The sequence below is a fragment of the Pinus tabuliformis genome, chromosome X (genome assembly GCF_031772625.1).
Source record: "Pinus tabuliformis cultivar Carrire ecotype Pingquan chromosome X, CPIR1, whole genome shotgun sequence".
Taxonomy (NCBI): domain Eukaryota; kingdom Viridiplantae; phylum Streptophyta; class Pinopsida; order Pinales; family Pinaceae; genus Pinus; species Pinus tabuliformis.
Genome location: NC_142308.1, coordinates 232,433,524 through 232,461,055, shown reverse-complemented (window position 1 = coordinate 232,461,055; position 27,532 = coordinate 232,433,524). Strand labels below are relative to the sequence as shown.

General features: G+C 43.4%; 1 pseudogene across 1 annotated transcript in view; it reads left to right on the top strand.

The window, feature by feature from the left end:
- The window catches only part of LOC149139216 (alpha-galactosidase 3-like), a 271,546-nt pseudogene that overhangs the window by 181,341 nt on the left and 62,673 nt on the right, over window positions 1–27,532 (top strand). The window contains exon 12 of the transcript XR_016265258.1: window positions 15,161–15,251. The product of XR_016265258.1 is annotated as an alpha-galactosidase 3-like (transcript). The remainder of the gene's footprint in view (window positions 1–15,160; window positions 15,252–27,532) is intronic.

The following is a 27,532-nucleotide window of genomic DNA, read 5'->3' as shown; positions in this document are numbered from 1 at the left end:
GCCACACCTCCAATCCCAGAAAATAATGCATCAAGCCGATATCCTTCATCTCAAACTTTGAAGCAAGATCTTTCTTGCAGTCCTCAATGAGTCTCTCTACACCAGTGATGATCAAGTCATCAGCACACAACACTAGAATGAGAGGCTCCCCACCCACCATAATGAAGTATAGGTTTGGATTAGCCTCACTCTTTGTGAAACCCAACTACTACAAGTATGTATCAATCCTTGAGTACTAAGCTCTAGGAGCTTGCTTCAGGCCATAGAGTGCCTTTTTCAATCTGCATACATGGGACGCCTTCCCATGCACCTCAAAGCCTTGCGACTGCTCAATATAAACCTCCTCCTCAATGAAGCCATCGACAAATGTGGCCTTCACATCCATCTGGTGAATCTTCCAACCCATCTTTGCTACAATCGATATAATGGAGCGAATAGATGTATACCGAGCTATGGGAGCGAAGGTCTCCTCACAGTCAACTCCCTCTACTTGTGAGAACCCTCTCGCCACAAATCGAGCCTTGAACATCTCAATGCTGCCATCCGCAACATGCTTTATCTTGTAGAGCCATCTGGAAGTAACAATTGATTTACCTTCAGGCCTCGACACTACCTCCCAAACATCATTCTTCTTAATAGAAGAATACTCCTCTATCATGGCCTCTCTCCAGACCTGCTCGCTGGCTTCCTCCTCATAACTAAAGGGCTCGTAGTCAACAATGCTTGTTACCAATGCCATGTAACTATAGAACCGCTCAGGTGGCTTACTCTCTCTAACCTGTCTCTTTGGCCTAGCAACTGATGTGGGCTTGCGCAAGGTATCTTGAAGCCACTTGGGCTTCCTCTTCCCCAAGCATACTTCTCCCACTAGACTGAAAGAATCCTCATCATCATCAGAAGCCTAAACTCCTGAAGGCCTGCCAACTGACCTCATGTCTGAATCTGTGCGTGTAGATGCTGAAGTACCATGCCAATTGTCCATTAGTGGACTACCTTGTGAATTGCTCTGCGGACTGTCTTGCATTCTACTTGAAGAACCACCCACTTAACTCTTGGAGCCATTGCTCACTGATGGACCTGACACTGTAATCGATGTACCACCTGATCCCTGACCACTAGATCCATGTGACTGACTCAACTACTCTTGAGGGTCTGGTGATTCTAGATACTCTAGCTCTCGTGACCTTTTGAAAGCTCTCTCCTCCCCGAACCGCCTGACAACCACTTTCCTCTGTGCAGGAATATAAATCCGATAAGCTTTTGAGGTCTCGCTATAACCCACAAAGATGCCCTTGTTTGCAGTGGGCTCTATCTTGGTCTTGTTCTCCTTGGGGACATAAGAATATGTAAGGCTCCCAAAGATATGAAAGTGCCCAACATTAGGCTTCTTCGCAGAAAAAGCTTCCTCTGGAGTCACATTCCCCAAGGCATGATGTGGACTCCTGTTTTGCAAGTACACAACAGTGTTGTAGGCCTATGCCCACAAAAATAAAGGTAACCCCTGATCATGAAGCATGTCTTTGGCAGCCCCTACAATGGATCTGTTCTTCCTCTCTGCAACCCCATTCTGCTGGGGGTTGTAAGGAACTGTGAACTCCCTCCTAATGCCTGCCTGAGCACACAAATCAACAAACTCACCAAGGGTATACTGCCCTCCATTGTTCGACCTGAGGACCTTGATCTTCTTACCTGTCTGGGTCTCCACAAGAGCTTTGAACTCTTGAAACCTCACTCTTGGTCTTCAAGAAATAAATCCAGGTCTTCCTGGAGTGGTCATCAATGAATAAAACATAGTACTCATAGCCATTCAAGGATAAATGAGACATCCGACCACTCACATCGGTATGAATCAAGTCAAGGATCCCGGCTGCTTTGCTGTCACTGTTGGGAAAAGGGGATTTGGCAAACTTCCCCATAGCACATCTTCTGCATACATCAAGCTGATTAGAACTGAAATCTGGCACACCATTGGTGATCTCCCGCAATGTACACAAGGCCCCATGATAAATGTACTCCATCTTGCAGTGCCAAATATAACACAACACTGAACTGCTAGATCTGTTGTTGGTCCTATCTCGGGTGCTGCCACTCAATGCCATCAGAGGCTGGAATGAGAACTTGTACACCTTGGCATGGCGCACACTAGTCACTTTAGCTAAAGAAACTGGAGTTCCCCTATGATATATAAGCACCTTCCCTCTTCTGAACAACACATCATACCCTTTGTCCTCAAGTGCTGAGACGGATATCAGGTTCTTCTTTATTCCAGGCACATATAGAACATCTGACACTTTCAAGGGAGGTTTGGGTCCCCTATCAAATGTCAATGTCCCCACACTGACTGCTCTAACCATGTTGTCATCACCAAGTACTACCTCCATATTAGTATCATCGTCTGAAATCTCTTAGAAGTACTCTCTGAGTCTTGTCATGTTGCGGGTAGTGCCACTGTCAACATACGAAATGCTAGAATATGCTCTGCTAGTAGTGGAGAGTGCACACTCCCTATGAATTCTGTATGGCAGGTGATCTTGCACTAGTGGCCTCACAAGCTATGAACCCAAACTCCCGATCAAAGCTCTCTGAGAAGCTCTCTATCTTTGCAGACGCTGTCATGGGTTTGTCTCTCCCTTTCTTGTTCTTCTTCTCCGGACACACAACAGCATAGTGTCCCAACTTTTGACAATTCCAATATCTGACTTTGGAATAGTCATTCTCCTTGTTCTGCTGCTTGCCTTTACCTTTTCTTTTGCCTCCACTGTTGGAAGCTTGCTTCTTTTCTCTGCCCTTCTTGCCTCTTGCTAACAATGCCACATTGTTATCCTCCTCCACTTGTTTGGCTACCCCAAGATGGTTATTTCTAATCTCATTCTGAATGCAATCATCCCACAACCTCTCCCAATTGGGAAGGTTTTCTCGTGCAACAATGCCATCCACAAAATTCTCCGAAGTCTTGTCAAGACCATTCAAAGCAATCCTCACCAACTCAGTGGGTGCAATGATCTCACTTACGGCTACCAACTCATCTCTCACTGAAGTGATCTTTGTGAGGTATGTTTTAGTAATGTTAGTCTTACCCATTTTAATGGCCTTCAGTTTTTCCTTTAGGACCATTTTTCTTTTTTCATTTGAGCTCTGGTAAACACTGGTCAAGGCTGTCCACATTTCATGTGCATAAGTCTTTCCTCTCACATGAGGAATGACATGATCTTTGACTACTTCCACAATCAATCTTTTTTCTTTAGCATTCTTTTTGTTAAACTCTGCAAACTGTACAGGGTCAGCAGGTATTGTTACTGGGTTCTGTGTGGTATTTACCATAATGCCTTAGACTTCTGCTTCCTCAATGATGCTTTGGATTCTCTCCTTCCATGCACTGTAGTTGTTCTGCCCATCCAACCTGTCTTCAACTTTCAAACCCAAAGATATGTTTCACTGTCCTTCCAAACTGAAATTTTCAAATCTGTGGTAAAGGTTTCTGTTTTCTGTGTAAAAATCAGCTTGCTGTAATTTTCACTATGCTGTCCCAAACTGCACTTTTCAGCCAACCAACCTCTGATACCATGAAGAATTTCAACCCTCACTCTGGTTATCAGTTTTCATTATCACTGCATGCATTTAGCTTTTAAAACCAAGCATGATAAAAATTCTAAAATCTGGAAATGACAATATTTTTTGAAAACACAAATTTAGAGATTTAACAACTGCTGAAATTGCAGAAATAAAACACAGTAAAATTATGATAGCCACGCAGAAAATAACACAATGATTTTTGGTCAATGTGACCCTGGAAAAACCCCCCTACAACTCTTGGGGAAAACTAGTTTGAGAGCTCTTGTTTATTTATGAAAATGCTTTTACAGAGACACTGAAATATATAGTAAAAATTCCAGCAACCACAAATTACAACTTATCTCGATTTTTGTGCTTGAATTTTGCCTCGAAAATCATGCCAATCGGCGAACTGCCAAAACATAAAATTTTCCAGCAATAAAACAACATTAAATGCTGTGCGGCCCGCCTCGAAAATTGTGCCCAAAACCTGCTATATGGACAGTACGGACCTTACGGATTTCCGTAGTACAGCTGCCTTGAAAATCTTGCCCAAAACTTACCTTGAAATTCGTGCCCTTGTTGCTGTCCCTCTTCCTTGATTTCTGTGCTAGTCTCCTGTTGTACAGTTTTGCCTTGGGATGCGTGCCAATAAATGCTACTGCCTATATTTGCTGAAATGTCTTTTTGCTGCTCTCCTTCACTTCCTCACTGCTCAGAAATTTTCTCCTCTCTCTTTTCTCTCTCTCAAATGCTCATGAAAGAATGAATTCATCTATTTCTATTATCTTCTCTTTTCTCTCTAAATGACCTTTTGGGTTACCCTAAGATCTAATGGCTGAGATTCATTTAAATCTAGGGATGAGAATAAATGTGTATTTAATTCTCACTTTCTATTTTTTAGCTCACCCACTTAAATAAATACCGACTTAGCCTTTTATTTCCATAGTCACTTTTTCACTTTCTAATTCTTCATTGACTTTAATAAGGTCACCTTTAAATTAGAATGTAACTTTACCACTTATAAAGTCACTTTTAAATTAAATTGACTTTACGACTTATAAAGTCACTTTAGGTGAAAAGTACAGATAAATTTGGACACTTTTCCCTAGGCCAAAGTTCAAAGCCTTAGGGAACCACTTGTCCTCTGGTACCCAAATTTCAACACTCCCTCTTACCGAGGAAAGTGTTCCTCACCACTCCCATCTTGTCTCAGAAGTAGACATGCTTGCCTTGTGCCTTTGGTGAAAATGTCTGCTACCTGCTCATTTGTGGAAATGTACTTAAGCTTGACAACTCCCTTTTGGACATAGTCTCTAATGAAGTGATACTTGATCTCAATATGCTTTGAACTGTCATGAAACACTGGATTCTCCGTGAGTTTTATGCAACTTTGATTATCATAGTAAATTATTGAAGGTCTCAATCCCTGACCAAATAGACCAAACAACATCTTGTGAAGCCATATGGCCTCAATCTGGGTGCCGTAACTAGCCTACCCAGCAGAGAATTTCCTTCACAGCTATACCTTATAGTTTGAGAGAGATCTCCTCGCTGAAACCCCGTAAAACCCTTCCAGCAGCTTCTCAGCACAAAACTACTCCTGCAACCCTAGTGTCTGCCCAATCTGAACTGCATCAGCCCTTCTCTATCTCACACTGGCCTTGCGTTAGCGTTTCTTGGCCTGCGTCAGCCCCAGGAGGCCCTTTGTCAGCTCTAGGAGCCTCTGCGTTAGCTACGCTAACCCCTCTAGTGCTCTACGCAGCACTTGACTGTCTCTGCGTGAGCCCTTGCTGGCTCTGCGTCATCCTCCTTGGCTATTGCGTTGCTCTCCCGACACAATCTCTGCCTTCTCCGTTCCTCTGTACTCAATGCCCCTCAGCTGCTCTCCTGATCACTGATTCTATCTCTCTTAGCAAACCCCACTCTAGAGAATAGAATAATTGATCATTTGGTGTACTCTCCAAGCGACTCTCAAGCCTCCTCGTATACTTTTCCTGTTGATATATCAACCGCCGAGATTAAGCCCCTAATCGATGGCTAAGATTAGATTTGGCTTGATCCATGTCTTTTGGACCATTTTAACACAGATTCATATTAATACACATTAAGATTTTATTTTCCCTAAGTTTAGACTTAGGGACTCCATTAAAAATATTAATTATTTTAATATCTCCTGATCTGTTTAGAATCTGCCCAAACCCTTTCTGGGTATTGGAGATCTCATGTATCCCAACCTCTCCACCAAATTTCTTGGCTAGAGCACATCCGATGCTACCCCAAATCAACACTCCCTCTTAGCGAGGACTGTGCTTTAGCAATACTCCTCAGTGAATATCACCTTGATCATCTGGCATCGGTCCCTGTGTTGATGCTAGGCCTTACTGCCCACCATCCTTTACACTGTTGCCTCCTGTATCGCTACCCATGGTTCTGCCACTGCCACTGCTGCATCTGTACGACAGCTCCCTCTGCATCCGTGCTGCTGCTGGTCCTTTCCCCTAGCACTGCATTTGCACTACACCTCCTCTCATCAAGTTGCATCGTGCTGCCCGCTGCTGCACTGCAACTCAGTTACTGAGAAGTAAGTAACTGATCTCCCAACTGACCTCCCTATTGGGTTAGAAACACCCACTGATGCTGAAGCTCCCTTTGCCGCTGACAAGTGCTCCCTTTCTGACCTCTGCGTTGCTGCAACAATTCCCTGCATCTCGCACTGTTGCACACCTCTCTGTGCCTTATTGCACTGGTGCAACACACCTGTGCCTCTCGCACTGCTATAGCCTACTAACTTAGCGTTGTCTCGGGACTCCTGCACTGTATCTCTCTCTGCCGCTCCATCTGCATCCGTTTCTACCCACTCAGCCAATACTGCTACTCCTCGTCGGGGCTCTCGTCGCAAGGTTTAATCCAAGAGGCTGGGTACCTCGAGGATCCTGCCTCTCATCGCTTGTAGTCCGCCTGACTACGACTCGATGTCTCCCCACTTTCGCTCAAGTGGTGCGTGTGCACTCATGGCATAGTCATCGTTTGTCAAAACTTCCTTCTTTGCCCGTGCTGGCGCTGCCTTAGTCTCGGAAGACTCTGCCTTACTCTTCTTCCTTGGGCACTGGGTCGCATAATGACCCATCTCCCCACATTGGAAGCACTTGATCTTGGAGAGATCTTTCTTCTTCCACTTCTCCCGCTTTCCCTTAGATGATAGGGCCACATCCTCCTCCTCCTGTTTGACCTTGATCCCTTTGCTGCTGCTACCTATCTTTGACTGTTGTTTGATCTCTTCTTGGCGAAGACTTGCCCACATCTCGCCCCAAGGTGGGAGAGTCCCTCTGCCTAGGATACTATGGATAAACACTTCCCAATCTTCTGAGACAACATTCATGGCTATTCTCACCATAAGCTCTTGATTCGGTGTCGCTCCTATAGCAGTCAACTGGTCTTGGATCTCATTCAGTCCTCCGAGGAAGGTGTCAATCGATTGACCCTTCTTCATCTGATACGACCTCATCTGGTTCTCGAGTAGCATTTTTCTCTGCACAGAAGTATGCTGGTACAGGTTCTTGAGAGCCTCCCACATCTCAACTGCTGTTTCCTTCTCGGCTATATGTGGTACCACATGCTCCTTGGCCCCGTCAAGGATAATACACTTGGCCTTCGCCATCGCCTCTTTGTACTTGTCGTTATCATTGGGGTCGATTGGGATAGCTATAACCTTCAAGGCGAAGTTCTTGACACGATACTTGTCAAACACTGATAAGATTCTGGCCTTCCAAACTGGGAAGTTCGATGCTCCGTCCAACCTATCCTGGTCTCTTACCTCGTGTAGTGCCATGACGCTCCGCTACTTCCCTCCTGGAAGTTCTCTGTTCAACTCCTTTGAGTCTCTACTTCCCATCTGGAAGTTCTCTTTTGGACTCCCTCTGAGTCCTGATTTCCCTCCTGGAAATCCTTCTGCCGCTTGTCGAGATGCCCCCTACTCTGATCGTCTTGTGCAACTGCACTACTGATCCAGGTTCCTCGACTAGAAACCCTCGGTAACAACTCCTCTGGCCCTGCTCTGTCAGGTACTGTTCTGACTACAGTACCTCACCAGCTCCACTCTGCAATATTTCTGCAGCCTTCTAGACTCCAACAACTGCCTCTGTGAACTGCGTCAGCCCCTCTCTGCCTCACGCTGGCTCTTCGTCACCCCAGAAGGGCCTGCGTTAGCCCTCTGGCCCTTTGTTTCAACAATGTTGGCCTCATAGAGGCTCTGCGCAGCTCCCGGCTTCTTCTGCATGGCTTTGGTTGGCTCTGCGTCACACTTCTTGGCTTCTGCGCTGCTAGAAACAGCTTATCACCTCGGGACAACTGTTTTCTGCTGCTATTGCTCCGCTCGGTTGATGTCTTTTAGTCCTCTTGTGATTTGCAATCACGCTCTGATACCATGTTGAAGTTTCTAAATTTACTTTGTTTAGAAACCCATCATGCACTTTTTCTGATTTATTCGTACCTACTTGTTATTTTTCTTTAACAAGTTATTTACAAAGTAAATACTGAAAATAAACCCCAGTGCATGCTTAGCATATTACAGATAAACAACTAAAAGAAATAAGAACAAACACACCGCATGACACCATTATTTTTGGACTAATGTCCCCGGAAAAACCCAATGTGGGAAAACCGGTGCAGCGATCTGAGGGTTTTCTTATTAAGCAATATCAGAGTATAATCTAAGTGCTGTAACTGGCCTACCCTACAGAGAATTTCCTTAGCAGCTATACCTCACAGTTTGAGAGAAATCTCTTGGCTGAAACCACGAAAAACCCTTTTGGCAGCTCCTCAGCACAAAACTGCTCCTGCAACCCCTGCGTCTGCCCAATCTGGATTGTGTTAGCCCCTCTCTGTCTCATGTCGGCCCTGCGTCAGCCTTTCTTGGCCCGCGTCAGCCATAGGAGGCCCTATCAGCTCTGGGAGCCTCTGTGTCAGCTACGCTGGCCCCTTTGGTGCTCTATGCAGCACTTGGCTGGCCCTGTGTGAGCCCTTGTTAGCTCTGCGTCACCCTCCTTGGTTGCTGCGCCGCTCTCCCAACACAATCTCTGCCTTCTCTGTTCCTCTGTACTCAATGCCCCTCAACTACTCTCCCAATCACTGATTCTATCTCTCTTAGCAAACCCCGCTCTAGAGAATAGAATGATTGATCATCTGGTGTACTCTCCAAGTGACCCTCAAGCCTCCTCTTATACTTTTCCTATTGATATCTCAACGGCTGAGATTAAGTCCCTAATCAACAACTAAGATTAGATTTGGCTTGATCCATGTCTTTTGGACCATTCTAACACAGATTCATATTAATGTACATTAATATTTTATTTTCCATAAGTTTAGACTTAGGGACTCCATTAAAAATATTAATTATTTTAATATCTCCTTATCTGTTTAGAATCTGCCCAAACCCTTTCTGGGTATTGGAGATCTCATGTACCCCAACCTCTCCGCCAAATTTCATGGCTAGAGCACATCTGATGCCACCCCAAATCAACAACAACTAGCCAAACTGGGAGCCATATACTCTGCCTTAGCTGAGCTTAATGCAACCGACTGTTGTTTTTGGCTGATCCACAATACAACTGCCGAACCTAACCCAAAACAACACCCGGAAGTACTCTTCCTATCTGAAGCACAACCTACCCAATCTGAATTTGTGTACCCTGCTAGTCTCACTCCATCACCCTATCTATAATCTAGACCAAAATCCACAGTCCCCTGCAAGTAACGAAGACTGTGTTTTGCAGCCACCCAATGCACTCTCCTGGGCTCATACATGAACTGACTCATAGTGTTCACTGCAAAACATATATTTGGTTGAGTGTTGACCAAATACATCAATTTACGAATCAACTATCTGTATAGAGTAGGATCCACTAACTCGGAATCAGAAGCGTGAAGATTCTTCCAGTTAGTGATCATAGGTGTAGACATGGGTTTGTAGTCCTCCATGTGAAATCTGCTAAGAAAATCCACAATGTATTTCCCTTGTCCCAGGAAGAAATGCCTCTCCACCTGCCACACCTCCAATCCCAGAAAATAATGCATCAAGCTGATATCCTTCATCTCAAACTCTGAAGCAAGATCTCTCTTGCAACCCTCAATGAGTCTCTCTACACCAGTGATGATCAAGTCATCAACATACAACACCAGAATGAGAGGCTCCTCACCCACCACAATGAAGTATAGGTTTGGATCAACCTCACTCTTTGTGAAACCCAACTACTGCAAGTATGTATCAATCCTTGAGTACCAAGCTGTAGGAGCTTCCTTCAGGCCATAGAGTGCCTTTTTCAATTTGCATACATGGGACTCCTTCCCATGCACCTCAAAGCCCTGCGACTGCTCAATATAAACCTCCTCCTCAATGAAGCCATTGACAAATGCGGTCTTCACATCCATCTGGTGGATCTTCCAACCCATCTCCGCTGCGATCGATATAATGGAGCGAATAGATGTATACTGAGCTACGGGAGTGAAGGTTTCATCATAGTCAACTCCCTATACCTGTGAGAACCCTCTCGCCACAAATCGAGCCTTGAACTTCTCGATGCTGCGATCTGCAACATGCTTTATCTTGTAGAGCCATTTGGAAGTAACAATTGATTTACTTTCAGGCCTCGACACTACCTCCCAAACATCGTTCTTCTTAATAGAAGAATACTCTTCCATTATGGCCTCTCTCTAGACCTGCTGGCTAGCTGCCTCCTCATAACTATAAAGCTTGGAGTCAATAATGCTTGTTACTAATGCCATGTAACTACAGAATTGCTCAGGTGGTTTACTCTCTCTAACCTGCCTCTTTGGCCGAACAACTAATGTGGCCTCGCGCAAGGTATCTTGAAGCCACTTGGGCTTCCTCTTCCTTGAGCATACTTCTCCCATTGGAGTGAAAGAATCCTCATCATCATCAGAAGCCTGAACTCCTGAAGGCTTGCCAACTGACGTCATGCTTGAATCTATGCCTGTAGATGCTGAAGTACCATGCGAATTGTCCATTGGTGGACTACCCTGTGAACTACTTTGCGGACTGCCGTGCATGCTGCCTGAAAAACCACCCACTTGACTCTGAGAGCCACTGCTCACTGATGGACCTGACACCGTAATTGATGTACCTCCTGATCCCTGACCACTGGATCCCTGTGACTGACTCATTTGCTCCTGAGGGTCTGGTGACTCTGGATACTCTAACTCTGGTGACTTCTTGAAAGCTCTCTCCTCCTCGAACTTCACATCTCCCTTGACAACCACTTTACTCGGCGCAGGAAGATAAATCTGATAAGCTTTCGAGGTCTCGCAATAACCCACAAAAATGCCCTTGTCTGCAGTGGGCTCTAGCTTGGTCCTGTTCTCCTTGGGGACATAGGAATATGTAAGGCACCCAGAGATACGAAAGTGCCCAACATCAGGCTTCTTCCTAGAAAAATCCTCCTCCGGAGTCACATTCCCCAAGGCACGATGTGGACTTCTGTTCTGCAAGTACACAACAGTGTTGCAGGCCTTTGCCCACAAAAGTAAAGGTAACCCCTGATCATGAAGCATGGCTTTGGCAGCCCCTACAATGGATCTGTTTTCTCTCTACAACTCCATTCTACTGGGGGTTGTAAGGAATTGTGAACTCCCTCATAATGCCTGCCTCAGCACAAAAATCAAAAAACAAACCAAGGGTATACTCCCCTCCATTGTCTGACCTGAGGACCTTGATCTTCCTACCTGTCTGGGTCTCCACAAGAGCTTTAAACTCTTGAAACCGCTTGAAGACCTCAGTCTTGGTCTTCAAGAAATAAATCCAGGTCTTCCTGGAGGGGTCAACAATGAATAAAACATAGTACTCAATAGCCACTCAAGGATACATGAGACATTCGACCACTCACATCGGTATGAATCAAGTCAAGGATCCTGGTCGCTCTGCTGGGAAAGGGGGTCTGGCAAACTTCCCCATAACACATCCTCTGCATACATCAAGGTGATCAGAACTGAAATCTGGCACACCAGTGGTGATCTCCTGCAATGTACTCAAGGCCCCATGATACATGTGCCCCATCCTGCAGTGCGAAATCTCACACAACTCTGAACTGCTAGACCTGTTGTCGGTCCTATCTTGGGTGCTGCCACTCAATGCCATTAGGGGCTGGAATGAGAACTTGTACACCTTGGCATGGCATACACCAATCACTCTAGCTGAAGAAGCTGGAGTTCCCCTAACATATATAAGCACCTACCTTCTCCTGAACAACACATCATACCCTCTGTCCTCAAGTGCTGAGACAGATATCAGGTTCTTCTTCATTCCAGGCACATATAGAACATCTAACACTTTCAAGGGAGGTTTGGGTCCCCTATCAAATGTCAATGTCCCCACACCGACTGCTCTAACCATGTTGTCATCACCAAGTACTACCTGCATATCAGTATCTACTATCATCCTCTGAAAGCTCTGAGAAGTACTCTCTGACTTCTGTCATGTGGCGAGAAGCGCCACTATCAACACACCAAATGCTAGAAGATGCTCTGCTAGTAGTGGAGAGTGCACACTCCCTCTAAACCTGTATGGCGGTGATCCTGCACTAGTGGCCTCACAAGCTATGAACCGAAAATCCCGATCAAATCTCTCTGAGAAGCTCTCTATCTTTGCAGAAGCTTCCATGGGTTTGTCTCTCCCTTTCTTGTTCTTCTTCTCTGGACACACAACAACATAGTGTCCCAACTTTTGATAATTCCAACATTTGACTTTGGAATAGTCCTTCTCTTTGTTTGCTGCTTGCCTTTACCTTTGCCTCCACTGTTGGAAGCTTGCTTCTTTTCTCTGCCCTTCTTTGCCTCTTTCTAACAATGCCAAATTGTCATCCTCCTCCACTTGTTTGGCTGCCCCAAGATGGTTCTTTCGAATCTCATTCTGAATGCAATCATCGCACAACCTCTCCCAATCGAGAAGGTTTTCCCGTGATACAATGCCATCCACGAAATTCTCCCAAGTCTTGGGAAGACCATTCAAAGCAATCCTCACCAACTCAGTGGGTGCAATGATCTCACCTATGGCTGCCAACTCATCTTTCACTGAAGTGATCTTTGTGAGTTATGCTGTAACATTGTCAGTCTTAGCCATTTTAATGGCCTTCAATTTTTCTTTTTTCATTTGAGCTCTGGTAAAGACTGGTCAAGGCTGTCCACATCTCATGTGCATATGTCTTTTCTCTCACATGAGGAATGACATAATCTTTGACTCCTTCCAGAGTCAATCTTTTTGCCTTAGCATTCTTTTTTTTAAACTCTATCAACTGTACAGGGTTAGCAGGTACTGCTATTGGGTTTCGTGTGGTATTTACCATAATGCCCCAGTCTTTTGCTTCCTCAAAGATGCTCTGGATTCTCTCCTTCTATGCACTGTAGTTGTTCTGCCCATCCATCTTGTCTTCAACTCTCAAACCCAAAGACATGTTTCACTGTCCTACCAAATCGAAATTTTCAAATATGTGGTAAAGGTTTCTGTTTTCTGTGTGAAAATCAGCTTGCTGTAATTTTCACTTTGCTGTCCCAAACTGCACTTTCCAGCCAACCAGCCTCTAATACCATGAAGAATTTCAACCTCCACTCCGGTTATCAGTTTTCCTTATCACTACATGCATTTAGTTTTAAAGCCAAGCATGATAAAAATTCTAAAAATCTGGAAATGACAATATTTTCTAAAAACACAAATTTAGAGATTTTGCAACTGCTGAAATTGCAGAAATAAAACACAACAAAATTATGACAGCCACACACAGAAAATAACACAGTGATTTTTGGTCAATGTGACCTTGGAAAAACCCCCCCTACAACTCTTGGGGAAAACTAGTTTGAGAGCTCTTCTTTATTTCTGAAAATGCTTTTACAGAGAAACTGAAATACACAATAAAAATTCCAGCAACCACAAATTACAACTTATCTCGATTTCCGTACTTGAACTCCGCCTCGAAAATTGTGCCAATTAGCAAACTGGCAAAACAAAAATTGTCCAGCAATAAAACAACATTAAATTTTTTATGACCTGCCTCGAAAATCATGCCTGGAACCTGCTATGCGGATTGTACGGACTGTACGGATTTCAATAGTACAATTGTCTCAAAAATTTTGCCCAAAACCTACTTCAAAATTTGTGCCCTTGCTGTTGTCCCTCTTCCTTGATTTCTGTGCCTTTCTCCTGTTGTATGGTTTTGCCTTGGGATGCATGCCAGTAAATGCTGTTGCCCAGATTTGCTGAAATGTCTTCTTGTTGCTCTCCTCCACTTCCTCACTGCTAAGAAATTTTCTCCTTGCTCTCTCTTCTCTTTCTCTCAAATGCTTATGAAAGAATGAATTGATCTTTTTCTCTTCTCTTCTCTTTTTACTCTTTAAATGACTTTTTGTGTTACCCTAAAATCTAATTGCTGAGATTCATTTAGATCTAGGGATGAGAATAAATGTGCATTTAATTCTAACTTTCTATTTTTTCAGCTCACCCACTTAAATAAATACCCACTTAGCCTTTTATTTCCATAGTCACTTTTTCACTTTCTAATTCTTCATTGACTTTAATAAAGTCACCTTTAAATTAGAATGTAACTTTACCACTTATAAAGTCACTTTTAAATTAAATTGACTTTACCACTTATAAAGTCACTTTAGGAGAAAAGCACAAATAAATTTGGACACTGTTCCCTAGGCCAAAGATCAAAGCCTTAGGGAACCACTTGTCCTCTAGTACCCAAATGTTAACAAAGTTTTGGTGTTTGTGTGATGTAATTTTTTCTCTTCGGTGGTGTACTTATTTGTTTTATGAAGTAACATATGCAATATTTCAAAAAGGATACATATACCATATATATTGGTGTTTAACTCATCTTTAATTGGAGGGGAGACAACATCCATTTATTGTCTAGAGAGGATTGTTTCTAAATACTTTAGTACTATTATTTTTTAGAGAACTACCACCAAATACTCTAGTACTAATATTTGAGTATTCACTTGAAACTATCCAACACCTTTTATGTTTATTATAATCTTCCTAGAGTAGATTCAAGTTTCCCCTTTTTTATGCCTTGCTTAACTCTTACAAATTGGGAAGTGAGCCTATGCGACCATTTAATATACTCTAAGAAAAACCAAATGTATAGCTATTCAATATAACCACAAAGACTACATTAATAGGTACCTAAGTGGTAACTGTCTTGGATAACTCTCTCCACAAAATGGGTAATTGCCTAGGATAACTTTTTTCACTAAATGGTTAATTATTCTTCATAATCGCCTACCTACTTTAGTAGAAACTTTATTCAAACACTATGGCACTATTAAAAACTTTTAGAAGAGTCATAATTATGCAATATGTGCAATTCTTTAACAAGAAAATAAATTGGCAAATACGATTGATGTGCTGGCACTTGTGGTATGAGAAACAATAGGTCAAACCACTTCTAAAATATTTTTTTTGTGAAAAGATTCTCCATGGATTTAGTTAAGTTCTCCATATTCACTCCCTTTTCAATCCCTTTTCTCTTCAGGTTTTTGTATTAATTCTCCCTCTAATGTTTCTCATTCATATTGTATATTGTTTTTTTTCCAGGCACCATTATTGATTGGTTGTGATGTGAGAAATATGACCAAAGAAACTTTGGAGATCTTAAGCAATAAAGAGGTCATTGGAGTTAATCAAGGTAAATGAACTTTGTATGTAGAATTTTATGCTAGATAAAATAATTTCCTTTATACTCATTTTGTTAGATATATCTATAGTTTCATTGTAAAACAACCAAATTTCCAGTTGAAGGAATCATGCCATTACTTTATATTGTTGCAATTACTTATTATCATTTTAATTATGTTTTCCCAATAATAAGAAATCACATGCGACATGTTTGTCCAAAAGCATTGCCAGTTTGGAGTATTCTTCTAGGAAGCATGTCATGAAATGTGTCGAGTGCATCATGATTCAACCTTGTTGGTTTTTCAATATTACTAAATTCTTAAATGAAGTTGGGTGCCAAATTGTTGTCATAACACTAGATAAAGTTTTGTTTGGAGTTGTAATGTTAATTAAAGTGTGATTTGGAGTTATCAACAATTATTTCATTTTTTTTTTCTAAACAAAAGTGAGTAATATTTAGATTAGATCTATGCTTGTTTTTATCAAATACACGGGGAATACATCGCTCAGATTCAAAACTATCTCAGATACATACTAACCATTAACCCATTACATCTTTGATGTTTCCCCATTAGCACCCTGATTGAAAACCCATTAAATTGAGAGACTTCCTATCAAAACTTACAAAAAACCAAAGCACCAAAAGACACATTGCATGTCGATCAATCATATTCAGACGCTGGTTTGTTGAGGTCTATGACCTGCTTTCCTGCATGCTCCAAAGGTTGATCCCTAACTATGGATGAATCTCTACTAAGCTTGAGGTTCGAAATGACCACCCTGACAACGTCTACCTCATCTTCCAATTTTAAGATTTGATGCTAGAGGGCCAATATTTGATCAACATGTTCGACCTGTGTGTGGTACATCTGACAAATTTTACTTGTAAGTCATAGTCTTCCCTCTGCACGACATCATGAGCAGAAAAGCACTAAGAGCATGGACTGGAAGTAGAAGAAGATTCAATATTTGAGTCAGAATTCATGATGTAATGATGGTTGAAGCATCAACTGTAGCAGACTCTTTGGAAGAACAAGCTTGACCACCCCAATTTAATAGTATACAGAGAGTGGCTAACCAGAATTGTAGATGGGAACCTAGATGCAGAATCAAAACTTCTATTGGTGATTCTTCGACAGCAAGAAGCTCCAAATTGATCAAATAAACAACTTTCCAGATTCCTGTTGAAATTTGGTACCGGAGGACAGGTGGTTCCCTTAGGCTTTGATCTTTGGCCTAGGGAAAAGTGTCCAAAAGAATTTAATTTTTCTCCTAAAGTGACTTTATAATTTTATAAAGTTAAATCTAATTTAAAAGTGACTTTAAGTGATAAAGTTACTAAGTCTAATTTTAAAGTAACTTTTATAAAGTTAATGAAAAATTAGAAAGGAAAAGTGACTTTGGAAATAAATGACTAAGTGGGTCTTTATTAAAGTGGGGTGAATTAAAAAATAGAAAGTGAGATTTAAATGAGCATTTAATCTCAGCCATTGATCTAAATCTATTTCAGCCATTGGATTTAGAGATCACCCAAAAGTCACTTGGATCACCCAAAAGTCACTGGAGTTATATTAAAGGAGGAAAAGGAGGAAAATGTCATTCATTCTTTCATGAGCAGATTGGGAGAATGAGAGCAAGAGAGCAAGAGAGATTTCTGAGCAGGGAGGAGAAAGAGATAGCAGCTTGGCACACATTCCAAGGCAGCAGTTGAGCAGATTTGTACAGCTGATTCAGCACATAGTGAAAGGCAGATTTTTGCACAAAAATCGAGGAGCAGTTTGCTGATTTTTCTGCACACAAAACGGAGGCCGTACAACATTTATTGCTGTCCTGTTTGCTGTAATTTCCAGATTGCTGTGAGGCACGGGAAAGGAGATAAGTTGTAAATTTGCTTGCTGATTTTTTGCTGAATAATTCTCACTGTAAAAAGGCAATTTTCAGAAATAAATAAGAGCTCTCAAACTGGTTTTCCCCAAGAGTTGTAGGGGGTTTTTTCAGGGTCAAGTTGACAAAAAATATCAGTGTTTTAATGTGTTTTAATGGCTGTTTTTGATTGCTGATTTTTAATTCTGCAATTTCCTGCATTCTGAAAAATTTCCAGAATTTGTGTTTTCAGCAATATTTATTTTTTTTCAGTCTGTTAAATGTATGGTTATGGGAATGGGCATTTAACTACATGGGAGAAATAAGGATAAACTGAAAACTGGGGTGGGAAAACAGAAATTTCTACATGGTATCAGAGCTTGAGTGCTGAAGGGCAGTTTGGGACAGCAAAAAGAAAAATTACAGTTGCTGATTTTTCACTCAGAAAATTCCAGCAAGCTGATTTTTTCATAAACAGCAGTTTTATCTTTACTACAACAGTGTTATTTTTCAGTTTTAGGACAGCAGGATGTCATTGGGATTGAGGGTGGAGGATAGGCTGGATGGGCATATAAATTACAGCGTTTGGAAGGAGAGAATGCAGAGTATCTTTGAGGAGGCAGAAGTCTGGGATATCATGGTGCATACCGCACAGAACCTTGTTGTTGTGCCCACTGATGTTACTCAGTTGGCTGAGTATAAAAAGAAGAACAATAAGAGTAAGAGGCTGATTCTAGATAGAATCAAAGACCATTGCATTCCTCATGTGAGAGGAAAGAGCAATGCCCATGAGATGTGGACATCATTGTCCAATCTCTACTAGAGTACCAATGAGAACCGGAAGATGGTCCTGAAGGAGAAGCTGAAGAACATTAAGATGGGTAATGATAGTGCAGCTGGATATCTCACAAAGATTACTAATGTGAGAGATGAGTTGGCAGCGATTAGAGAGGCCATTCCACCCACTGAGTTGGTGCGGATTGCAGTGAATGGCCTCCCCCGTTCATGGTTGAACTTTGCTGATGGGGTTTGTGCATGTGAGACCCTTCCCACATGGGAGAGGTTTTGGGATGATTGTATTCAGACAGAGATCAAGAAAGGACAGCTTGGGGCAGCTAGGCCAGTTGAGCAGGATGAGGATGTAGCACTGGTTGCAGGAGGCAAGAAAGGCAAAGGGAAGAAGCAGGCTTCCACAAGCAGTGGTGGGGGCAAAGGCAAAGGTAAAGGTAAACAGGGGAACATACAGAAGGACTATTCCAAGGTGAAGTGTTGGAATTGTCAGAAGATGGGACACTATGCAGTTGTGTGTCCGGAGAAAAAGAAGAAGGGGAAGAACCAGGATGTGGCAGCTTCAGCTGAGATTGAGGACTTTGCAGGTCGTTTTGACCGGGAGTTTGCGTTCACTACATGTGAGTCCTCTAGTGCAGGATCACCTGCCACACAGGTTCAGAGGGAGCATGCTTTTCCCTCAATTAGCGGAGCATCTTCAGGTATCTGGTATGTGGACAGTGGGGCTTCACGTCACATGACAGGAGTCCGGGAGTACTTCTCAGAGCTTTCAGAGAGTGGCACTGATATTGAGGTAGTACTCGGTGATGACAGAGTTGTTAGAGCGGTCGGGGTGGGGACAATGACATTTCAGAGGGAGTCCAAACCTCCCTTGAAGGTGTCAGAGGTTCTTTATGTGCCAGGGATGAGGAAGCACCTCATATCCGTCTCAGCTTTGGAGGACAGAGGATATGAGGTACTGTTCAGGGGAGGACAGGTGTTGATGTATCCCAGGGGCACTCTAGCTGATTCAGCTAGAGTGATAGGTGTACGCCATACAAAGGTGTACAAGTTTGCATTCCAGCCCCTTTTGGCATTGAGCAGTAGTACCGACAGCAGAGCTAGCAATTCTGAGCTGTGTGAGATTTGGCACCGCAGGATGGGACATATGTATCATGGAGCCTTGAGGACATTGCGGGAGATCACTACAGGTGTGCCAGATTTCAGTACTGATCACTTTGATACTTGCAGAGGTTGTGCGATGGGCAAGTTTGCCAAATCCCCTTTTCCCAACAGTGACAGCAGAGCGACGAGGATACTTGATTTGATTCATTCCGATGTGAGCGGTCGGATGTCTCATGTTTCCTTGAGTGGATATGAGTACTATGTGTTATTCATTGATGATCACTCCAGGAGGACCTGGATTTATTTTTTGAAGACCAAGAGTGAGGTCTTCAAGCAGTTTCAGGAGTTCAGAGCTCTTGTGGAGATTCAGACAGGTTGAAAGATCAAGTCCCTGAGGTCGGACAATGGAGGAGAGTACACCCTTGGAGAGTTTGTTGATTATTGTGCGGAGGCAGGCATTAGGAGGGAGTTCACTGTTCCTTACAACCCCCAGCAGAACGGGGTTGCGGAGAGGAAGAACAGATCCATCATAGAGGCTGCCAAAGCTATGTTACATGATCAGGGGTTGCCATTGTTCTTGTGGGCAGAGGCCTGCAACACAGCTGTTTACTTGCAGAACAGGAGTCCGCATCGTGCCTTGGGGCACATGACTCCGGAGGAGGCTTTCTCTGGGAAGAAGCCTGATATTGGTCATCTTCATATCTTTGGATGCATAACATACTCCTATATACCCAAGGAGAAGAGGACCAAACTAGAGCCCACCGCAGAGAAGGGTATCTTTGTGGGCTACAGTGAGACCTCAAAGGTCTTTCGGATTTACATTCCTGCACAGAGGAGAGTTGTTGTCAGACGGGATGTGAAGTTCGAGGAAGACAGGGCCTTTAGGAGGTCACAGGAGTTAGAGTATCTGGATCAGCCAGACCCTCAGCAGCAGTTGAGTCAGTCGCAGGGATCCAGTGGGCAGGGATCAGGAGGATCCGGAGGTACATCTATGAGGATGTCAGGTCCGTCAGTGAGCAGTGGCTCATCGAGCCAGAGGGGTGGTGCTCCGGGCAGCATGCAGAGCAGTTCACAGAGCAGTTCACTAGGGAGTCCACTGATGGACAGTTCACACAGTACCTCAGCTTCTACAGGTTCAGGTGCAGGCAGGAGGACAACAGACAGACAGTCAGGAGTTCAGGCTACTGATGATGATGAGGAGGAGGAGTTTCATTCTCCGGTGGGAGAAGTGCGCTCAGGGAAGAGGAAGCCCAAGTGGCTTCAGGACACCTTGAGAGATGCCACATCTGTTGCTGAGTCAAAGAGGCCGGTTAGAGAGAGTAGACCACCTGAGAGGTTTTGTAGCTATATGGCGATGGTTACCAGAATCCTTGACTCTGAGCCTTCTAGCTATGAGGAGGCAGCTAGCCAGCAGGTCTGGAGAGAGGCCATGCAGGAGGAGTATTCTTCTATCATGAAGAATGATGTTTGGGAGGTGGTGCCGAGGCCTGAGGGCAAATCCGTGGTTACTTCCAGATGGCTTTACAAGGTAAAGCATGCTGCAGATGGCAGCATTGAGAAATTCAAAGCGAGGTTTATGGCTAGAGGGTTCTCCCAGGTAGAGGGAGTTGATTATGAGGAGACCTTCGCTCCCATGGCTCGATATACTTCGATTCGCTCCATTATATCGATAGCAGCAGAGATGGGTTGGAAGATCCACCAGATGGATGTGAAGACCGCATTTCTCAATGGCTTCATACAGGAGGAGGTGTACATTGAGCAGCCACAGGGCTTTGAGGTGCATGGGAAGGAGTCCCATGTGTGCAGACTGAAGAAGGCCCTTTATGGCCTGAGGCAAGCTCCCAGAGCTTGGTACTCTAGGATAGATACATACTTGCAGGGGATTTGTTTCACAAAGAGTGAGGCAGATCCGAACCTTTACTTTATTGTGATTGGTGAGGAGCCTCTCATTCTGGTGCTGTATGTGGATGACTTGATCATTACAGGTGCAGAGAGACTCATAGAGCACTGCAAGAGAGATCTTGCGACGGAGTTTGAGATGAAGGACATCGGCCTGATGCATTACCTTTTGGGTTTGGAGGTGTGGCAGGAGGAGGGGCATTTCTTCCTGGGGCAGGGGAAGTATATTGTGGACATCCTTAGCAGATTCCACATGGAGGATTGTAGACCCATGTCGACACCGATGATCACCAACTGGAAGAAGCTTCATGCTTCGGATTCCGAGTTGGTGGATCCCACATTGTACAGGCAGCTGATTGGTTCCTTGATGTATTTGGTCAACACTAGACCAGATATTTGTTTTGCAGTCAACATGATGAGTCAGTTTATGTGTGAGCCTAGGAAGGTTCACTGGGTGGCTGCAAAACACATTTTGCGGTATTTGGAGGGGACAGTGGATTATGGTCTGGACTACAGGCAGGGAGATGGAGTGAGATTGGCAGGATACACTGATTCTGATTGGGCAGGTTGTGCTTCTGATAGGAAGAGCACTTCAGGGTGTTGTTTTGGGTTGGGTTCCGCAGTAGTGTCATGGTTCAGCCGGAAGCAGCAGTCAGTAGCACTGAGTTCAGCGGAAGCAGAGTATATGGCAGCCAGTCTAGCTAGTTGTGAGGCCATCTGGCTTCGCAAGATGTTGTTTGGCTTATTTGGTCAGCCGTTGAGACCTTCAGTGATTTACTGTGATAATCAGAGTTGCATTAAACTCACGGAGAATCCAGTATTTCATGACAGGTCAAAGCATATCGGGATCAGATATCATTTCATCAGAGACTATGTTCAGAAGGGAGTTGTGAAACTTGAGTATATTTCCACTGATGAGCAGGTTGCAGATATTCTTACCAAAGCCTTACCACGGGGCAAGCATGTCTACTTCAGAGACAAGATGGGTGTGGTGAGAAACACCTTCCTCGGTAAGAGGGAGTGTTGAAATTTGGTACCGGAGGACAGGTGGTTCTCTTAGGCTTTGATCTTTGGCCTAGGGAAAAGTGTCCAAAAGAATTTAATTTTTCTCCTAAAGTGACTTTATAATTTTATAAAGTTAAATCTAATTTAAAAGTGACTTTAAGTGATAAAGTTACTAAGTCTAATTTTAAAGTAACTTTTATAAAGTCAATGAAAAATTAGAAAGGAAAAGTGACTTTGGAAATAAATGATTAAGTGGGTCTTTATTAAAGTGGGGTGAATTAAAAAATAGAAAGTGAGATTTAAATGAGCATTTAATTTCAGCCATTGATCTAAATCTATTTCAGCCATTGGATTTAGAGATCACCCAAAAGTCACTTGGAGTTATATTAAAGGAGGAAAAGGAGGAAAAGGTCATTCATTCTTTCATGAGCAGATTGGGAGAAGGAGAGCAAGAGAGCAAGAGAGATTTCTGAGCAGGGAGGAGAAGGAGACAGCAGCTTGGCACACATTCCAAGGCAGCAATTGAGCAGATTTGTATAGCTGATTCAGCACATAGTGAAAGGCAGATTTTTGCACAAAAATCGAGGAGCAGTTTGTTGATTTTTCTGCACACAAAACGGAGGCCGTACAGCATTTATTGCTGTCCTGTTTGCTGTAATTTCCAGATTGCTGTGAGGCATGGGAAAAGAGATAAGTTGTAAATTTTCTTGCTGATTTTTTGCTGAATAATTCTCACTGTAAAAAGGCAATTTTCAGAAATAAAGAAGAGCTCTCAAACTGGTTTTCCCCAAGAGTTGTAGGGGGTTTTTCCAGGGTCAAGTTGACCAAAAATATCAGTGTTTTAATGGCTGTTTTTGATTGCTGATTTTTAATTCTGCAATTTCCAGCATTCTGAAAAATTTCCAGAATTTGTGTTTTCAACAATATTTATTTTTTTCAGTCTGTTAAATGTATGGTTATGGGAATGGGCATTTAACTACATGGGAGAAATAAGGAGAAACTGAAAACCGGGGTGGGAAAACAGAAATTTACACAATTCCCAATACACAAAAGTCGCAAATGATAAACTTTAGACCCGAAATTCACCAACTTTCTTTAAACCAGAGGCTTCCGTAGGATAACATAAGAAATATAGCTAGAATTAAGGCCCAAAGCTACAAAGAAGGAGCCAACTTTGGAGGGGTTTCCCTCCTGACTTTGAATATAGGAAGTTGTAACGACCAAAAGTCGTATATGCATCGAAAATATTTAAAATACTTTCAAGACATAAATGTCCATTGTAAGACATGTAACGGTATATTGAATTGATGTAAGATATGAGATGATTACAAATGAGAATGAGGGTTTGCTTATATACCCTAGGCAGGTGCCCTTTCATGAATGGTCATGTCTCTAAGACATGCCTCTTCATTACTAACTAACTAACCATTAGTTAATTAATTATTATTTCTTATATTTATATTTATTATTTTTATATGAATTATCTTAATAACATTATCTCTCTCTTCAAGAAGCTTTGTCCTCAAAGCTTACTAATGAAATGTTGGATCTCTTTTTTCTACTTGTAGCGGAATTGTCATCTTCGTTGTTATTGTTGAAATTTCTAAGTTTGACACGTTAGAAATCCCTACTGCATTATTTGGTTTATTTTTTCCTATTTGTTCTTTTCATTGACAAGTTATTTATGAATATAAATACTGAAAATAAACACAAATGCAGCCTTAACTCATATACAGATCAACAACTGAAATAACTGAGACAAACACACAAGGGACATCGTTATTTTTGGAAAACCGTCCCCGGAAAAACCCAATATGGGAAAACCGGTGCAACAGATATGAGGGTTTTATTATTATGCAGTTTTTGAATACATCTACGGTGCCAGAAATGGCTCCCCAACAGAGAATGCCCTCGGCAATAGTACCTCTCCTCGGAGACAGATATTTCGGCTAGTCATGATCGATCTCACAGCAACTACGACAACTCCTTAGCTGGACAACGAAAGTTGCTCCAAGCTTCTCTACTGCTCTGCATCACTCTGCAGGGACTGCGTCACCCTTCCTGGCTCACCAACACTCAGTCTGCCCCACGAAAGTCTCCCAGCGCTGCCTCTTGACCCTGCATCAGCTCTACTAGCCTTTGCATCAACTCTCAGACCCTTTGCGTCAACTCTCAGATCCTCTGCGTCACCCACGTTGGCCTCTTCAGCCTTTGCGTAGCTCCTAGCGGCCTTTGTGTTAGCCTCTCTAGGCTCTGCGTTGTCTCTCTGGCACTATCTCTGCCTCTTTGCTATGTATTCTTGGCCTCGTGCCGAACTGCCCCTTGCTGCAACAGATCACTAGCTCGATTCTCTCAGCAAACCCCGCTCTAGAAAATCGAATTGACTGATCAGTTTGGTGTGTCTCTAGTTGTCTCCAACTGACCTTCAGGCCTCCTCTTATACTTTTCCTGTTGAATCTTCAACAGTCGATACTAAGTCCCTAATCAATGGTTAAGATTAGGTTTGTCTTGATCCATGTCATTTAGAACATTCTCACCTAGTTTTATATTAATACCCATTAATATTTTAATTTTCCTAAGTTTAGACTCAGGAACCCCATTAAAAATATTAATTATTTCAATATCTCTACAACCGGGTGGAATTTCCCCAAACCGTTTCTGGGTCTTGGAGATCTTATGTGCTTTAGCCTCTCCACCAATTTTTATGACTAGAGCACATCCGATGTTACCAAAAATCAACACTTCCTCTTAGCGATGAATGTGCTCTACTAATGTTTCATTATAGAAACATCACACTGATCTTCCGCATCGGTACCTGTGCTGATGCTTGCCTGTTGCTACACATCATCTGCACTGCTACTTCCTGTACTGCTGCCCATGAAACTGCCACTAACTGCTGCTACATCTGTACTGCAGCTCGCTCTCAATATGCTGCCCCTAGCACTGCCACTGCTAATTGCTGCACTGCAACTCAGCTACCGAGAATTGGGTAACTGAATTCTCCCAAATACTGACATCCCAGTTAGTCTGGAAGCCACATGAAACTGAAGCTGTCTCTACTGCTATCTTGTGCTCCCTTTGCTACCACTGCGTTGCTACATACAACTCTGTGTCTCTCGTATTGTTGCACCCTCCACTGCGTTGCCTCAGATTTCTGCACCCAAGCAATGCCTTGCTGCTCCACTACACTTTGCTCCACTTGACATCTGTCATTCTGCTACTATCGTTAAGGGCATCCATCGCCAGATATGATCCAAGAGTTTGGGCACCTCAAGGATCCTACCCCTAGTTTGTAGTTCCCCTGACTACAACTCGATGTCTCCCCACCTCTTCTTTAGAGGTGCATGAGCACTCATGGCACAGTCGTCATCAGTCTCAACTTCTTTCTCTGCCTTAGCTAGAGCTTCCTTGGAGTCGGAAGCCTGTCCCTTGTCTTTCTTCTTGGGACACTGGGATGAATAATGTCCCAGCTCCCCACAATGGAAGCACTTCACCTTGGAGATATCCTTCTTCTTTCTCTTCCTTTGCTGTCCCGCAGATGCTAAAGCCACATCCTCCTCCTCCTCTTTCTTGCCACTACTCCTCACCTTGGTCAACCTCTTGATCTCTTCTTGTTGAAGAGTTGCCCACATTTCCTCCCATCGTGAAAGAGTAGCCCCACCCAAAATACTTTGGACAAATGTCTCCCACTCCTTGGAGACTCCATTCAGGGTGGTCCTCACCATGAACTCCGAATCTGGTGTAGACCCCACAGAAGTAAGTTGGTCACGAATCTCCTGCAATCTGAGGAGGAACGAATCTATCTACTCTCCCTTCTACATATGATACAACCGCAGTTGATTCTCCAATAGCATCTTCCGCTGCGTGGATGTGCCTTGATACAAGGTCGTCAAAGTATCTCACATCTCCTTTGCTGTGTTCTATTCAGCAATATGTGGTATGACATGATCTTTGACCCCATCCAGTATCATGCACTTCGCCCTCGCTATTGCATCCTCGTACTAATCCTTTTCAACTGGGTCGACCGGGAAAACCACGGTTCTCAAGGCAAAGTCCTTGATGTGATGTCAATCCAGGACTGCCAAGATCCTGGCCCTGGATGACAAAGTTGGAAGCCCCGTCCAACCTGTCCTTATCCCTTAGTATGTGCACTGCCATTTCCGCTCCTTTCCTGGACTCCCTCTGAGTTTCGACTTCCCTCTTGGAAATCTCCCTTTAAGTCTTGATTTCCCTGCTGGAAATCCTCCCGCCAAATGTCGAACCGCTCCTCTCCGATCCTCCTTGCAACTGCAACTTGCATTTGGATTTCTTGGCTAGAAATCCATCAAGTTAGCAATTCCCTCTACCTTGCTTCTGTCCCCTTAGGTATTTATTTGAACTGATAGAAACAACACCCCACCAACTTCTCAATCACAATTTGCCCACAGTTCCCCAAGCCCCAACAACTGAAGAAACTGAGCCTTTTAGGCTCTGCGCAATCCCGACAATGGTAGAATCTGCTCCTCCTGGCCACAACGTTGATTTTCCTGGTTGAGAAAGATGATCGGGCACTGCGTAGGTCTGATCTGCCCTTCTCTGCTTCTGCACTGACCCTCCTCCTGGCTTGAAATGATGATGCAGGCCCTCTGCGTCACTTCTTCTCTGTTGCTTCTACTCTGGAACAACGTTGTCTCTTGGGACAGCTGCTACTGCTGCAAATTCTTCAGATTACTACTGGTGCCTTCAGTTCTCCTGTGATCTGCAATGCTCTGATACCATGTTGAAATTTCTAAGTCTGACACGTTAGAAATCCCTACTGCATTATCTGGTTTATTTTCTCCTACTTGTTTTTTCATTAACAAGTTATTTATGAATATAAATACTGAAAATAACACAAACGCAACCTTAACTCATATATAGATCAACAACTGAAATAACTGAGACAACACACAAGGGACACCGTTATTTTTGGACAATTGTCCCCGGAAATACCCAATGTGGGAAAACCAGTGCAACAGATATGAGGGTTTTATTATTATGCAGTTTCTGAATACATCTAGGGTGTCAGAAATGGCTCACCCAACAGAGAATGCCCTCGGCAGTAGTACCTCTCCTCAGAGAGAGATATTTTGGCTAGTCACCGGATGATCAATCCCATAGCAACTACGACATCTCCTTAGCTGGAAAATGAAAGCTGCTCCAAGCTTCTCTGTTGCTTTGTGTCACTCTGCAGGGACTGCGTCACCCTTGCCGGCTCACCAACACTTAGTTTGCCCCACGAAAATATCCCGGTGCTGCTTCTTAGCCCTGTGTCAGCTTTGCTAGCCTCTGCGTCAGCCCCTTAGCTCTTTGTGTCAGCGCTTAGACCCTCTACGTCACCCATGTTGGCCTCTTCAGCCTCTGCATTAGCCTCTCCAGGCTCTGCGCTGTCTCTCTGGCATTATCTCTGCCTCTCTGTTATGTATTCTCGGCCTTGTGCCAAATTTCCCCTCGCTGCAACAAATCACTAGCTCGATTCTCTCAGCAAACCCCGCTCCAGAAAATCGAATTGACTGATCAATTTGGTGTGTCTCCAACTGACCCTCAAGCCTCCTCTTATACTTTTCCTGTTGAATTTTCAACGACTGAGATTAAGTCCCTAATCAACGGCTA